The sequence below is a fragment of the Equus caballus genome, unplaced genomic scaffold (genome assembly GCF_041296265.1).
Source record: "Equus caballus isolate H_3958 breed thoroughbred unplaced genomic scaffold, TB-T2T haplotype2-0000784, whole genome shotgun sequence".
Taxonomy (NCBI): domain Eukaryota; kingdom Metazoa; phylum Chordata; class Mammalia; order Perissodactyla; family Equidae; genus Equus; species Equus caballus.
This window is the reverse complement of record NW_027221997.1, coordinates 6,708-21,798: the sequence shown is the minus strand read 5'-3', so window position 1 is coordinate 21,798 and position 15,091 is coordinate 6,708. Positions and strand designations below refer to the sequence as shown.

Genomic DNA, 15,091 nt, shown 5'->3' with positions numbered 1-15,091 from the left:
CAGGAAAAGAGGAGTTGGCAGTCCTGATAGGAGTGAGGGGTGGTGGAAGAATTAACTAGCAGTGAAGATACATTTGACCAAGAAGGTGAGATTTGAGTAAAGACTTGAAAGTGGTGAGAGAGTGACTATTTAGATATCTGGGGAAAACGATACAGGCTGAGAGAATAGAGTAAACTGTCAGTAGGGAGCATTGGTGTTTTAAAAAAGAGTGAGGAGACCCATGTGACTTGAGGAATGAGAGAGAAGGAAAACGGTAGGAGACGACATAGGAGAGGTGATACCTGGGAAATAAACCATGTAAGGCCTTTCCCGCAATTGGGAGGACTTCAACCTTACTCTGAGTAAAATGGGAAGGCGCTGCAAGATTTTGAGATCATCTGGATTTTAGTTTGAGAGGTTACTCTGATAGTTGTGTTGTGAATAGATTGAAGGAGGAGGATTTAAGGGCGAGTTAGGAGATTGAGGGGTGATAATGGCTCAGACCAGGGTGGGAACAGTGGAGACAGAGGGCAGTGCTGTGATTCTAGATAGCAAACACACACACACACACACACACACACACACACACACACACATATTCACAAATCTTTTGAGCTGGAAAAAGGAGCATGCTATATAAACTTCAGTATAGAACACATTTCTCTTAAACTGTAGTTAATATATTTTCATATCACTGAAGGTTTTCTATACCATTTTAATATTTTCATCCCATCCTATTACCTAATATTTTAAACATTAAGGATTTCTTGTATTTAGCTGTTCAGTTAAAATTTTGAACATATCTATGGATCTTTGTTTGGGATACATTAATAGAAGGAAATTTGCTGGTTCAAAGGATTTGCATAATTAAAGTGGTTTAAATTTTTGTCCAAAGTCCCTTACAAAGAGTATAACAAACACATTGCTGTGAGAAATATTTAAGATACTGATTATTTTGCAACCTCCTTAACACTCAGTGTTTTAGGGGTTTAATATCTTCCCCCAATTGATAGGCAGGTTAAGAAAATGAGAATACTATCTCAATTTTGCAATTTTTGACTCAAGAGGTACAATATTTTTCACATGTTTCTTGGTTCTCTTTCTCCCTCTCCCATTCTACTGTTTCTCAGTTTATAAATTCACAAGACATTGCTTTTAAGATGCCATGAAGAAGAATTAAGGATCTGGAATTCAAGAAAAGACTGAATTAAAAAAAAAAAAGCAATCTAGCTCTCCAAGTAGTGAATAGAAAACTAAATTACCCAGACAGAAAGAAAAACTAGAGTAAACAGATCTCACAAAGTAATTAGGCAGGAACTGCAGTTAAAGATAAACCTTGACACACACCACCCAATGGCACCTCCACCTTAACTACAATACAACTGTAGACAGTTTCCTGGCCTCCTCCTGTTCCAACATTTCCTGGCTTCTCTGGACCAATTTAATACTAGTTTATAGCAAAACACTATCACAGCAGCATATCACATATTTCCACTGAAGCATCAAGCTTTTAAAAGATAGGGAAAACATTATATGTGTAGGTGGAAATCCATTATTACTGAGCCAAATTAAAAGATGGACATACTGTAATTTTCTGACACAGTAGGAACACTGTAGAAAAGAATCTCTCGAAGTGGTATTTCTTTCCTCTGTTACTGGCCATAAAGTGTACTTTCTAATTAAAATTTTTAAATGACTTTAATTAATGAAATAAAAAAGGAACTATGTCAAAATTGGTTCATGCACACCAACTAGTCATTAATGTGAGATCATGAACTTGTTTAGCAGAAATAAAGATAGGATTTAGTAGTTGAAATCTTAAAATATGGAGAAAAATCTCCTATTTATGGTTGTTTGACTCTGGCTATCCCTGTATTACCACTGGCTTATAATGATTTTCAAATATAAATTATAATCTAATCCAGATGAAATAAGGATTTTGGAAAAGAAATTTACATTGACAGGAAGACTAATAATTTTGTTCCAGGGAAAGAAATAGTCATTTACCTGGCTCAAATATACTACGTAATTCTCTACCATATGACTTACCTGGTCACCTTTGCAAATAACTTTTTTTAGCAGCAAGAAGCATGAATTGCCCTTAAGTAGGTTCCACATACTTTAAAAATATGTTGTGGGATGAGATCTGGCGAGGATAAATGTCTCCACGTTGTTCACAGGTCTGGAATTGGCTAATCAGACAGATGGAAAAAACATCAACCAGACACAAAGGATATTTCTTCTTCTACAGGTAGAAATAAGCCCTCTGCTCCTCTGCTAAAAGCCTGGAATATATTTTCCACATCCATTTGAGCATTGCAAGTGGAAGACTGCATGATACCAATAACAACGTTTCCATACTATTTCATATTCTTCCATACATACACTTAGTTCCTACTTAGAATCTATTATAGACCCATGTGACTCTCACCAATCCCTCATCTCTACCTAAACTCAGCTTTTACTTCTTTATTGCATATGTTTTAGAACATATCACCCTTGTTTAATTTCTTTGACTTCACAGAATAGAATACCCACAATGCTTCTTTCTCTATTCTGCAATCTTCTTTTTAAAAAAATAATTAGGGAGAAATTAGAGTTTTCTCTGTTTTGGTTTTTGATTTTTGCTGGGAAAGATTTGCCCTGAGCTAACATCTGTTGCCAATCTTCCTCTCTTTTTTTTATTTTTCCTCCTCAAAGTCCTGGTACATAGTTGAATATTCTGGTTGTAAGTCCTTCTAGTTCTTCTGTGTGAGCTGCTGCCACAGCATGGCTACTGACAGACAAGTGGTGTGGTTCCAAGCCTGGGAACTGAACTGGGTCACCACAACAGAGCATGCGAAACTTTAACTACTAGGCCATCAGGGCTGACTGTGGGGTCATTTTTAAAGTAAACAGAAAAAATAATCATCATTCTAGCAGGAAAAAACTTACAGTTTTATAGTTAAAAAGTTAATGCTGATGGGGCTGGCCCCATGGCCAAGTGGTTAAGTTCGCGAGCCCCGCTGCAGGCGGCCCAGTGTTTCGTTAGTTCGAATCCTGGGTGCGGACATGGCACTGCTCATCAGACCACGCTGAGGCAGCGTCCCACGTGCCACAACTAGAAGAGTCCACAACGAAGAATACACTACTATGTACCGGGGGGCTTTGGGGAGAAAAAGGAAAAAATAAAATCTTTAAAAAAAAAAAAAGTTAATGCTGAGATCTATCCAAAAGGCTATCATCTTGGTCACAAAGGACTTTTTTTTGCATTTTTGGGGGGCGGGGTGGCGTTTGGTGGTAGAGAGATGAGTTTTAATTCAATTTCAAGTAACTGGTGTCATGAATATTTTAGAGTTACCATGGCCTTTGCAACAGGACCTGAGATGTGTATGTGTGTGTGTGCATACGTGTGTGCATTTATGTTCATGAACAGTATCGGAGCGGCATAAATGGTAAGAGGGGAGATAGCTAGAATTGCCTTGCCCAATAAGTGACTCTTGGATATAATATTTATGATATTGAGAAACTCAGAGCCATTCTTCTCCATCTCCACCTCTCTCCAAAGTATTTAAGTAACTTTTTCCATTTAGAATAGTTTTAGATTTATAGGAAAATTTTGAAGATAGTTCAGAGAGTTCCCACATATCCCACACTCAGTTTCCCTGTGTTATTATCATATGCATATATGATAATATATACATCAATGTAAGATATATTTCTCACAATTAATGACCCCATATTGATACATTGTGATTAATCAAAATCCATACTTTATTCAAATTCTTTATTTTTTATTTTTTCTAGTCCAGTACCTCATCTGGGATGCCACGTTACATTTATTCATCATGTCTCTTTATGGCTTTGACAAATTTTCAGAAATTCCTTGTTACTGATGACCTTGACAGTTTTGAAGAGTACTGCTCAGAAATTTTGTAGCCCATCGCTCAATTGAGATTTGTCTGGTGCTTTTGCAATGATTAGACTGAGTTTATGTGTCTTAGACAAGAAGCACAAAGGTCAAGTGCATCCGTCATCACATCCTGCTAAGGATATATTATTATCAAACTGACTTACGACAGCAGATGTTAACCTTGATCACCTGGTTGAGGTGGCATTTTTCAGTTTCGGTACTATAAAGTTACTCTTTTTTCACCCTTTCCATACTGACCTCTTTGGAAGGATGTCACTATATGCAGCCCATGCTCGCGAAGTGGATAATTAAGTTCCACCTCCTTGAGGAGTATCTATATAAATTGTTTGGAATTCTTCTGCACAATACACTTTTATATTCTCCCCATTTATTTATTAAAATATTTATTCATATTAATATAGGCTAATGAAAATCTATTTTAGACTTTGGACTATAATCCAGTACTATTTTATTTATTTTGTCGCTCACACTGGGAGTTTTTTCAGTTGGCTCTTGTGCTCTTTGATATATCTCCATCATTGTGGGGGCCTATTTTAGTTTTAGGGGATTCTTTTTGAGGACTTTACTTTCCTGCACTACAAGATGCTTCAGGCTTATTTTGTCTATCTCCTGCCCAAACATGCAATCAGCCATTTTACCAAGGAGACTTGATTTCTTTTATTGGAAAAATGGTATTAGAAACCAAGATCTGGGTGCTAAGTGTGCTCTTTAACACTGTGGTTACTTCTAGGCTCTCTGAGGTCACAGAGAAGAAAAATGCACGTGTGTATCCGAACCTATGTATATATACATACCTATAAACATCCCTATATATTACCAGCTACATCTATACTATACTAAACATGCCTTCAGGCTGATATCGCCAACTCTAAGCCATAATCACATAGATCATTCTAGCCTCTTCCCCTTGCTGGTCTGTAACGTCCCATTTTAACAATGAGAAAACTGGCTCCTACCATCTGCCATCCATTTACTTTATTGTTCAATTCTAGTACATACGTATTGTGATGTCAGAATCTTTAATTTGTGTTCCTGTGAGACTATAGTATAGTCTATAGTTTTCTTTTGCCTTTAGTCTTACAGGCTCCACTTATGTCCAAAGTTAGTCAGGTAAGGACCTTGCTTCCCCATTCCCTTCAGGGAAATTGCTTCATCATACAGTTAGATTCTTTTGTCACAATCTGCATTCCATCTTGGGATTCGCAGATCTCCTTCTAAAAGGCTTTCTTTAAATATGTCATATATTAAGTTTCAGTCTTCCCACGTTGCTGGGTAAATACTTTTAATTTTCCTCCCAAAGCATAGAACCAAACCATGTTAATTCCACCCACATTGGAAATGAGCCCCCAGCAGGAGACCCCGCTGGGCGCATCCCCCTAGCTTCGTAGCTCTGACAGTGGGAAGCTTTAAGGCTGTGCTTTATTGTACATCAGTTTTCTTTTATTCCTTGAAAATGAACCTACAGAAACTTCTTGGCTGGCTGAGTTTTTCACTTTGCATTCGTCTTCATAACCTCTAAACCCCTTTTTGGATTAATCTCCAACAAGAATGACTCAAAATCTGCATATATTTCAATTAACATTCTCCAAATTGATAAATATCATGGAGGTGTAAGAATTCCATATCATAAAGTTTCATTATGGAGAGAGTTCTTCATTTAAATCTTGTGTGTATGCATGAGTGTGTTATGCGCTCATACGTAAGACATGAGATTAAATATAGAGTTGAATTATATACTATTATATAAAGTAGGGACAAAGTATTGAAAAATCAAACAAGTTTTCATCTTCTATTTATATTTTGTGCTTAGAATATAACCGTTTTTAAAAATCTAAGGCTCTGAGTCTTTAAGGTAGCTCTGCCCCATTAATTTATTCTTTTACAAATATAGTTATTCTTTTAAATAATTAGCTCAAATATTTTATGAAGAATGATGTACTAAAAAATGACTCTTTTAATATTAAACACAATAAAATTTACCAATTTTTAAAATTAGGAATGAAAAAGCTTTAAAATCTGCTTCACATGTTGATGAATGTGGACAGAGACTAATTAGACAATTTGCTTAAATGTCAGACACTACTCTAAGGCCTAAAAAGCAATCTGGAAGCATGTTCATGTTAATTTCATGTTACTTTTCATTTTGTTCAACAAAAGGAAAAATCTTTTTTAAATAGAAAAACCAAAAAACAACGAGGAAAAAACAATTCCAGTTGGATGACTCTGTTGACAACTGCACCAACAATCTGTCTCTTTAACTCAGACGTTAGCTTTGCTCCTAAAGCTAAAAATATTAGTCATTCTTGAGCCAAAACTTGCTTTCCTAACACATTTTATCAATAATCTTAAGATGCTGTTAGACTTATGCATAATCAGCAATCATTTTTACCTTAACCTGACTGTGCCTTAAATCTTGCTCACGCTGTAATCAATCTTCGCCTAAGTTTATTTCGTTCCCCTAGAATTGTCAGAACTCTTACCCCATACGACTTGGAGCCGGAGTGCAGTACAGGATTTACTTTTGCAAGATATAAACTTTTCAAATAATTTAAATTTAATGCTCCTGAACTCAAGTACAATTATTTTTTAGAGATATTTACTTAAAAATATATTTTCAATATGCAAAATCACTGTGTGCTGTTCTTAAAAAGAATTAGCTCTAGGTCTAATTCAGACATATGCATGTGCTCTAATAATTATATTAATCTATATTCAAGATTGGCTATAAACTTATGTCATGGTATAATTTTGTTTTGTATATAATTTTAGCATGAAAATATTATAATACTTAATTCCATTTTATGCTTCATAATGGTGTTTAAATTGTTAGAGTTAATATTTATTTCATAGTCTGGGCTCTATGTATACTGTGTTCAAAGAATTCGTCATCATTTATTTGAAAAGGTGTTATCTCTATTATCTACTTTTTTATATATATTCACTATTATTTAAATATTATCTATTTTAAGTCGTTAAGAAACATTTTGTGATAAACTGAATAAGATAAAGCTCTTCTAACATTAAAAGAGCTATTATTTATCTATCCATTGTCTATTATGGTAGGTAGTAATTTGGATAGTGACCAGTGTAACTTTCTGGACACTTCTTAAAATTTACAAGTTAAGTCAGTTCTCTCTGTCTGTGAAATCAAAGTGCATTTTTCTTTTCTGATTAATTTGGCATGTAAATTATCCAGGAATTGAAAATAAAATATTCTACTCAACGTCATGTGGTTTTGGTTGTTTTTTTTGAGCTTATAGATATGAAAAAGCGAAATTCAAATCTTTAGGTCCAAATGCAACACTTGCCTTCAAGGTAATTCAGTTCTGAAATAGATTGGTTTTTTCCTACTCTTTTTTTCTAACTTTCAACTTGCTCAAGATGATTTTTTGTGTGTGTTTGTGTGAGGAAGATTGGCCTTGAGCTAACAATCATTGCCAATCTTCTTCCTTTTTGTTTGAAGAAGATTGTCCCTGTGGTAACATCTGTGTCAATCTTCCTCTATTTTGTATGTGGGACACCACCACAGCATGGCTTGATGAGAGGTGTGTAGGTCCAGACCTGAGATGCAAACCTGCAAATCCCAGGCCACTGAAGTGGGGCACGCAAGCCCAACCACTACACTATCTGGCTGGCCTTGCTCAAGATGACTTTTAAAGTTACTGAAAGAATATGTTTAATCTTCTATCTTCTGACCAAAAAACCCAAATAAATTGTAAATGTATTAAAATTAATATATATGTAAATATATGTGCTAAATGTGTATTCAAAGTCTGGTTCCAGTAATTAAATATCTGTAATTTATATCAAGACTTTTTCAGAGTCACAAAAATAGTAAGAATTGCAGATGAGTCTTTTTTTTTATTGAGGTTATGATAGTTTAAAACGTTGTGAAATTTCAGTTATACGTTATTATTTGTCAGTCATCTTATAGGTGTTCCTCTCCCCGCTTTGTGCCCACCCCCGCTGTAACCACTAATCTGTTCTCTTTGTCCATGTGTTTGTTTATCTTGCACATATGAGTGGAATCATACAGAGTTTATCTTTCTCTAGCTGGCTTATTTTGCTTAACATAATACCTTCATGGTCCGTCCATGTTGTGAATGGGATGCTTTTGTCATTTTCTATGGCTGAGTAGTAGTCTATTGTGTACATATACCACATCTTCTTTACACAGTGCAGATGAGTTTTCAATACAGAATTATTGGTTATATCCCTTTTTTTCTGTTACAAAACTGCCTCTATCCTATTCTTTTGCACAAATTTACACATCATTTCTTCATTCATTTTTAGAATCCAGAGATGTAAAATAAGCCATAAATTTCAAAATTTAAAAAAGTAATATTCTACTTTTGTTTTACTATTTATTGAGATATAATTCACAGGCCGCAAAATTCATCATCTTAAAGTGTAAAATTCAGTTGCTTTTAGTATATTCACATAATTGTGCAACCGTCACTATTATGTACTTTCAGAATATTTTCATCCCCTGGCAATAAAACCCTGTTCGCCGGTTCGGATCCTGGGTGTAGACATAGCACTGCTTGGCACGCCATGCTGTGGTAGGAGTCCCACATATATAGTAGAGGAAGATGGGCAGAATGTTAGCTCAGGGCCAGTCTTCCTCAGCAAAAAGAGGAGGATTGGCAGCAGTTAGCTCAGGGCTAATCTTCCTCAAAAAAAAATTACCTAAGATGTTGAGTGGCATTTTTCCCTTTGTGCACAGGTATTATTGACTGAGTTCACCGCTGTAAACAAAAAATTTACATTTAAAAGAGAACCTGAGTAATTGGCCAGATACTTCTGTCAAGTGCCTACTAAAAAGAGGTAGGAGCCACCTTCCTGCCATCAGCTGTCACCTGAGAGCAAGCGGAAGAGTCTACAGTGGTGAGCCAGGGAAAGTAAGAGAAGCAAGTAGATCCAAGAGAAGGCATCTTGGAGTTGTGTGAATTGTAAAAGTCACGAGAGCTCATGGTCCCTTTAAAATGGGCAGCTATTATGCAGTGGAAACAGATTAAGCCTTTATGCCACAGGGCAATATTGTCACCAGACTATCTGATTTATTAAAAAGAAGGCCGATCTCGGGTTATCAGTCTAGTACATAAGCAGTTTAGAAGTCTGCACTACATCAGTAAAACACTGAGCAAACTGAAAAATCAACAATTCTTCTTAGATTCTTCAGAGAAGTGAAGTCACAGGGCAAACCATTGTCCCCAAATTGGAGACATACACAGACAGATGCACAGAATCACAAATTTACTGGAGCAGCATTCCATGCCATGAGTAAATACCTCTATGGGAACTAGCACTGGGATAGGGAAATCTGAACTGTAATTCAGAAATTTTTGGAATCTCTGTGTAGACAGGTCCGAGAGTTAAAAACTGCAGGGGTTCCTCTTACAGGGGGACCCTCCACACTTCTGTGAGTTTTACCTCCAGGAGCTCTATCACATCTTCACAATGAACATTGGAGAAAGAACTCCACATACTTCCAGCAGGGGGATGGAAAAAGAAGCCATTTAAAATATACCAGATCATTCTGTTCATCTGAACAAGGGCTGCGGTCAAGAAAAACTATTTTATCAGACATAACCTGCTAAAGTTTTTCAGAGCCTAAACTACCCGGAGGATGGGAAAATTTAACTGCAGGCCTTGCTAGCTGACTTGTCCCACCTAAAAGGAGAAAAAGACTGAGGAACACAAATGAAGTTCACAGTCCAGGGACACAGGGTCATCAAAAAACTGAAACCTAGTCATAGGATTAGAGAATGCTTCACCTTCCCCTACAACTTACCGTTAAGTTACTAAAGCCTTGTTTACTGCAGTTTCTTTTACCCAGTACATCATATTCACGTTTCAACAAAAAACTACAAGATATACTAAAAGGCAAAAAACCTGGTTTGAATAGACTGAACAAGCATCAAAACCACATTTAGATATGACAGGGATGTTGGAATTATCAGACCAGAATTTTTCTTTTAAATTATGATTAATATGCTAAAAATTCTAATGGAAAAGTATATAATACACAAGAACTGATGGATAATGTAAGCAGAGATATGGAAATTCTAAGAAGGAATAAAGAGGAAATACTAGAAATCAAAAACACCATAACACTAATGAAGGATGTCTTTGACAGGATCATTAGTAGACTGGGTGTGACTCAGGAAAAAATCTCTGAGCTTGAGGAAATGAAAATACAAATTTCCAAAACTTACAAGAAAATGTACAAACACTGAATTAAAAAAGAACACAATATCCAAGAACCATGGGACAACCGCAGAAGGTGTAACACACACAAGGGAAATATTAGATGGAGAAGAAAGAGAAAAAAGAATAAAAAAGAACAAAAGCAATATTTGAAGTAATAATGATGGAAAATTTCACCTGAAATTAATGTCAGATACCAAATTGCAGATCCAAAAAGCTTAGAGGCATGCCATACTCAACTGCCAAAAATAAAAGATAAAGAAACAATCTTGAAAGAAACCAGAGGGAAAAAATCTCTTATCCATAGAGGAGCAAATATAAGAATTACATCTGACTCCTAATCAGAAAACATGTATGAAAAAGAAGAGAGTGTAGTGAAACATACAGTTTTGAGAGAAAAAATCACCAACCTAGAATTCCATATCCTGTGAAATTTTCCTTCAAAAGTGAAGGAGAAATAAAGACTTTCTCAGACAAGAAAAATTGAGAGAATTAGTTGCCAGCAGACCTTATTTGCAAGAAATATTCTTCAGAAATAAGGAAAATTATGTATGTCAGAAACTCAGATCTACTCAATGATAGAAAGAAAATTGGAGAAAGAATCTGAAGATAAATAAAAACTTTTCCTTTTGTTATTCTTAGTGGATCCAACATATTATAGTTTGTTCAAAATAACAGTAGCAAGAATGTATTCAATTATGCATGTTTACATATATGTACATATTTATGTAAGTGTTAAAAGAATAGTAGCAATGATATAAGGGATGGGAGAGAGGAATTAGGAGTATTTAGTATTTGCACTAGTTGTAGTTGTATAGTGTTATTTGAAAGCAGACTTGCATCAGTTGTAAATGTATAGAGCAATTTCTAGGCCAACCACTAAAAAAAAAGTTTAAAAAAAAGTCTAATTGACAAGAAAGGAGAAAAATAGAATCATGTAAAATGCTCAATTAAAACTACAAAAGGCAGAAAGAGTGTGGAAGACAAAAATGGTAACAAAGAATAGGATGGGAAATAGAAAACTAACAAATATGGTAGATATTAATACAGCTGTAGAAATAATCACTTTAAACATCAATGGTCTAAATAACAAATTAAAAGGCAGATTAGATCAATTAATTTTCAGATTGTATACAAAAATAAGACCCAATAATATGTTTCTAACAAGAAATAGACTTCAAATATAAAGACATATAAAGATTAGATCAAAGGTATGGAGATAGACATATCACGCCAATGTTAATCAAAGTAAGAGGGAGTAGCTATATTAATTTCAGACAAAGTGGGCTTCAGAACAATGAAAGTTATTACGGATAAAATGGGGCGTTGCTTAATGCTAAAAGGGTCAATATTGCAAGAAGATGTAACAATCCTTAATGTTTACATATCTAATAGCAGAGCAACAAAATGCATGAAGCAAAAATTGACAGAACTGCAAGGAGAAATAGATGGAAACTTTATTACCCCTCTATCAGAAACAGAGAGATCCAGCGGGCCAAAAACCAGCAAGGGCTTGATTGACTAACAGCACCATCAATTAGCTGGATAAAATGAACAACTATAAATTATTTCTTCCAACAACAGTGGATTATACACTCTTCTCAAGCTCACACAGAACATTCACCAAGATATACCACACGCTGGGCTATAAAACACAACATTTAAAAGAATAGTAATTGTACAATGTCTGCTCTTAACCAGATGGAATTAACATAGAAATCAAGAGCAGAAAGATAGCTTGAAAATCTCAAAATACTTGGAGATTAAACAAAATACTTCTAAATAATACATAAGTCAAAGAAGAAATCTTAAGAGAAATTTAAAAATATTTTGAACTAAATGAAAATGAAAATCTGATCTTAAAATTTGTGGGAAGCAGGAAAGCAATGCTTAGAGGGAAATTTGTAGCATTTAATGCATGTATTTGAAGAGAAGAAAGATTTAAATCAATAATCTAAATTTCCTCCATAGGAAAAAGGAAAAAAGAGAAAGTTAAATATAAAGGTAATCAAAGGGGCCGGCTCTGTGGCTGAGTGGTTAAGTCTGAGCGCTCCGCTGAGACCGCCCAGGGTTTCGCCACTTAGGATCCTGGGCGCAGACATGGCACGGCTTATCAGGCCACGCTGAGGCAGTGTCCCATGTGCCAAAACTAGAAGGACTCACAACTAAAATATACAACTATGTACTGGGGGGATTTGGGAAGAAAAAGCAGAAAGAAAAAAAAGAAAAGGTAATCAGATGAAAAGAAATAATGAAAATTAGAATAGAACTCAATAAAATTGAAAACAGGAAATCAATAGGGAAAATCAACAAAATCAAAACTGGCTCTTTGAAAAGATGATCAAATCAATAAAGCTCCAGCCAGACTAAGAAAAAAGAAAAAGAACACAAATTACTAATATCAGAAAGAAAAGAGGGGATGATACTACAGATCCCATGGACATTAAAAGGATGATCAAGGAATATCACACAAATTTGATAACCTAGATGAAATGGACTAATTATCTGAAAGACACAACCTACAGGAACTCACTCAAGAAGAAATGCGCAATCTGAATAGGACTATATCTATTAAATAATTGGCTCAAAAATTAATAACTTTCCAAAACAGAAAGCACCAGGTCCAGAGGGGTTCATTTGTAAATAAACCAAACATTTAAGGAAAAACTTTTACCGAATCTCTACAATTGCTTTCAAAGGATAGAGTCAGAGGTAATACTTCCTAGCTCATTCTCTGAGGCCATTATAACCCTAATATCAATGCCAACAAAGAGATTACAAGAAAAGAAAACTGGTGACCAATATTTCTCAAGAACATAGACACAAAAATGCTCAACAAAATATTGGCAAATCAAATTCACAAAAGTATAAAAAGAATTATACATCACAACTAAGTGGGAGGCAAATCTGGTTCAACATTTGAAAAATCAATTAATCTAATCTACCATGTTAATAGGCTAAAAGGAAATACCACATAATTATATCAAGATATGCAGAAAAAGCATCTGACAAAATCTAACACTATTCATGATAAAAGCTCACAGAAAACTAGGAACAGAAGACAACTTCATCAACTTGATAAAGAAGATCTGCAAAACATCCTCAGCTAACATCATACTTGATGGGAAACTCAGATCTTTCCCACTAAGATCAAGAACAAGCAAGAACGTTCCCTTTCACCTCCAATCTGATCATCATCTGGAAGTTCTGGCTGACACAGTAAGACAAGACAAGAAAAAAAAAGATACACATATTGGAAAGGAAGAAATAGAACTGTGTTTATTGGATGACATGATTGTCCATGTAGAAAATCTGAAATTATTGATAAGAAACTTCCTTTCACTAATAAGCAATTATAACAGGGTTTAGGGTAAAAGGCTAATATACAAAAGTCAATCACTTTCCTATAAACTAGCAATGAACAAATGCAATTTGAAATTAAAAGCACATTAGCACCACAAAATATTAAATGTTTAGGTAGAAATCTAAGAAAATATATACAAGATCTATGTGAAGAAAACTGCCACACATGTGGTATACATATACATATATATATATGATGATGCACTGTATCAAAGAAGAATTAGATAAATGGAGAGATATTCCATGTTCATGGATAGGAAGACTCAATATCGTCAAGATGTCAGTTCTTCCCAAATTGATTTATAGAGTCAATGCAATCCCAATCAAAATCCCAGAAAATATTTTGAGGATATTTACAAAGTGATTCTAACGTTTATAGAGAGGTAAAACCCAGAATAGCTAGCTCAATATTGAAGAACAACAAATTTGGAGGACTGACACCACTTGACTTCAAGACTTACTATAAAGCTATCATAATCAAGACAGTGTAGTATTATCAAAAGAACAAACATGTCAATAAAATGGAAAAGAGAGCCCAAAAATAGACCCATATAAATGTAGTCCACTGATATTTGAGAAGGAAGCAAAGGCAATACAAGGGAACAAAGGTAGTCTTTTCAAGAAATGGTGCTAGAAATACTGGACTTGTACATGTAAAAAAGTAAATCTAGACATGACCTTACACTTTTCACAAAAATTAACTCTAAATGGATCACAGACATATGCGAAAAAACACAAACCTACAAAACTCTTAGAGGACAATGTAGGAGCAAACCTAGATGACCTTGGGTATGGTTATGCCTTTTCAGATACATCAAAGTAACGATATATGAAAAAACCAATTGATAAACTGCACTTCATTAAAATTAAAATTTACTACTCTGGAAAATATCGCGTCAAGAGACAAGCCACAGACTGGGAGAAAATTTTTGCAAAACACATATCTTATAAAAGAACTGCTATGCAAAATATACAGAGACTACTAAAACTCAACTATAAGAAAACAAACAACTACATTAAAAAATGGCCAAAAGACCTGAACAGATGCCTCACTAGCAAAAATATATAGATGGAAAATAAGCACGTCAAAAGATGTTCAATATCACATATCATTAGGGCATTGCAAATTAAAATGAGATATTACTACACACCTTTGACATTAGAATAGTCACAGTCCAAAACACAGAGAGCAGCAAATAGTGGAAAGCGTGTGGAGTACCAGGAACTCTCATTCATTGCTGGAGGGAATGCCAAATGGTACACCCATTTGGAAGATATTTGGGTAGCTTCTTTAAAAATTAACATATCATACAATCCAGCAATCATGCTCTTTGGTATTTACCCAAAGGACTCAAAAACATGCCCACACAAAAACCTGCATGCAGATATCAACAGCAGCTTTTTAAATGGTTGCCAAAACCTGTATGCAATCAAGATGTCCTTCAGTAGATGAGTTAATAAAAAATGATGATACATCCAGACAATGGAATATTATCCAGCACTCAAAAGAAATGAGCTATCAAGACATGAAAAGTAATGAATGAACACTAAATACATATTACTAAGTGATGGAAGCCAGTCTGAAAAGGCTACATACTGTATGATTCCACCATATAATATTCTGGA

At 34.9% G+C, this 15,091-nt stretch overlaps 1 long non-coding RNA gene across 1 annotated transcript in view; it reads left to right on the top strand.

The window, feature by feature from the left end:
• LOC138922381 (uncharacterized) overlaps positions 1–7,115 on the top strand; it is a 29,841-nt gene extending 22,726 nt beyond the window's left edge. The window contains exon 4 of the long non-coding RNA XR_011435469.1: positions 3,766–7,115. This is a non-coding gene — a long non-coding RNA (uncharacterized lncRNA). The remainder of the gene's footprint in view (positions 1–3,765) is intronic.
• Positions 7,116–15,091: the final 7,976 nt, after the last annotated feature.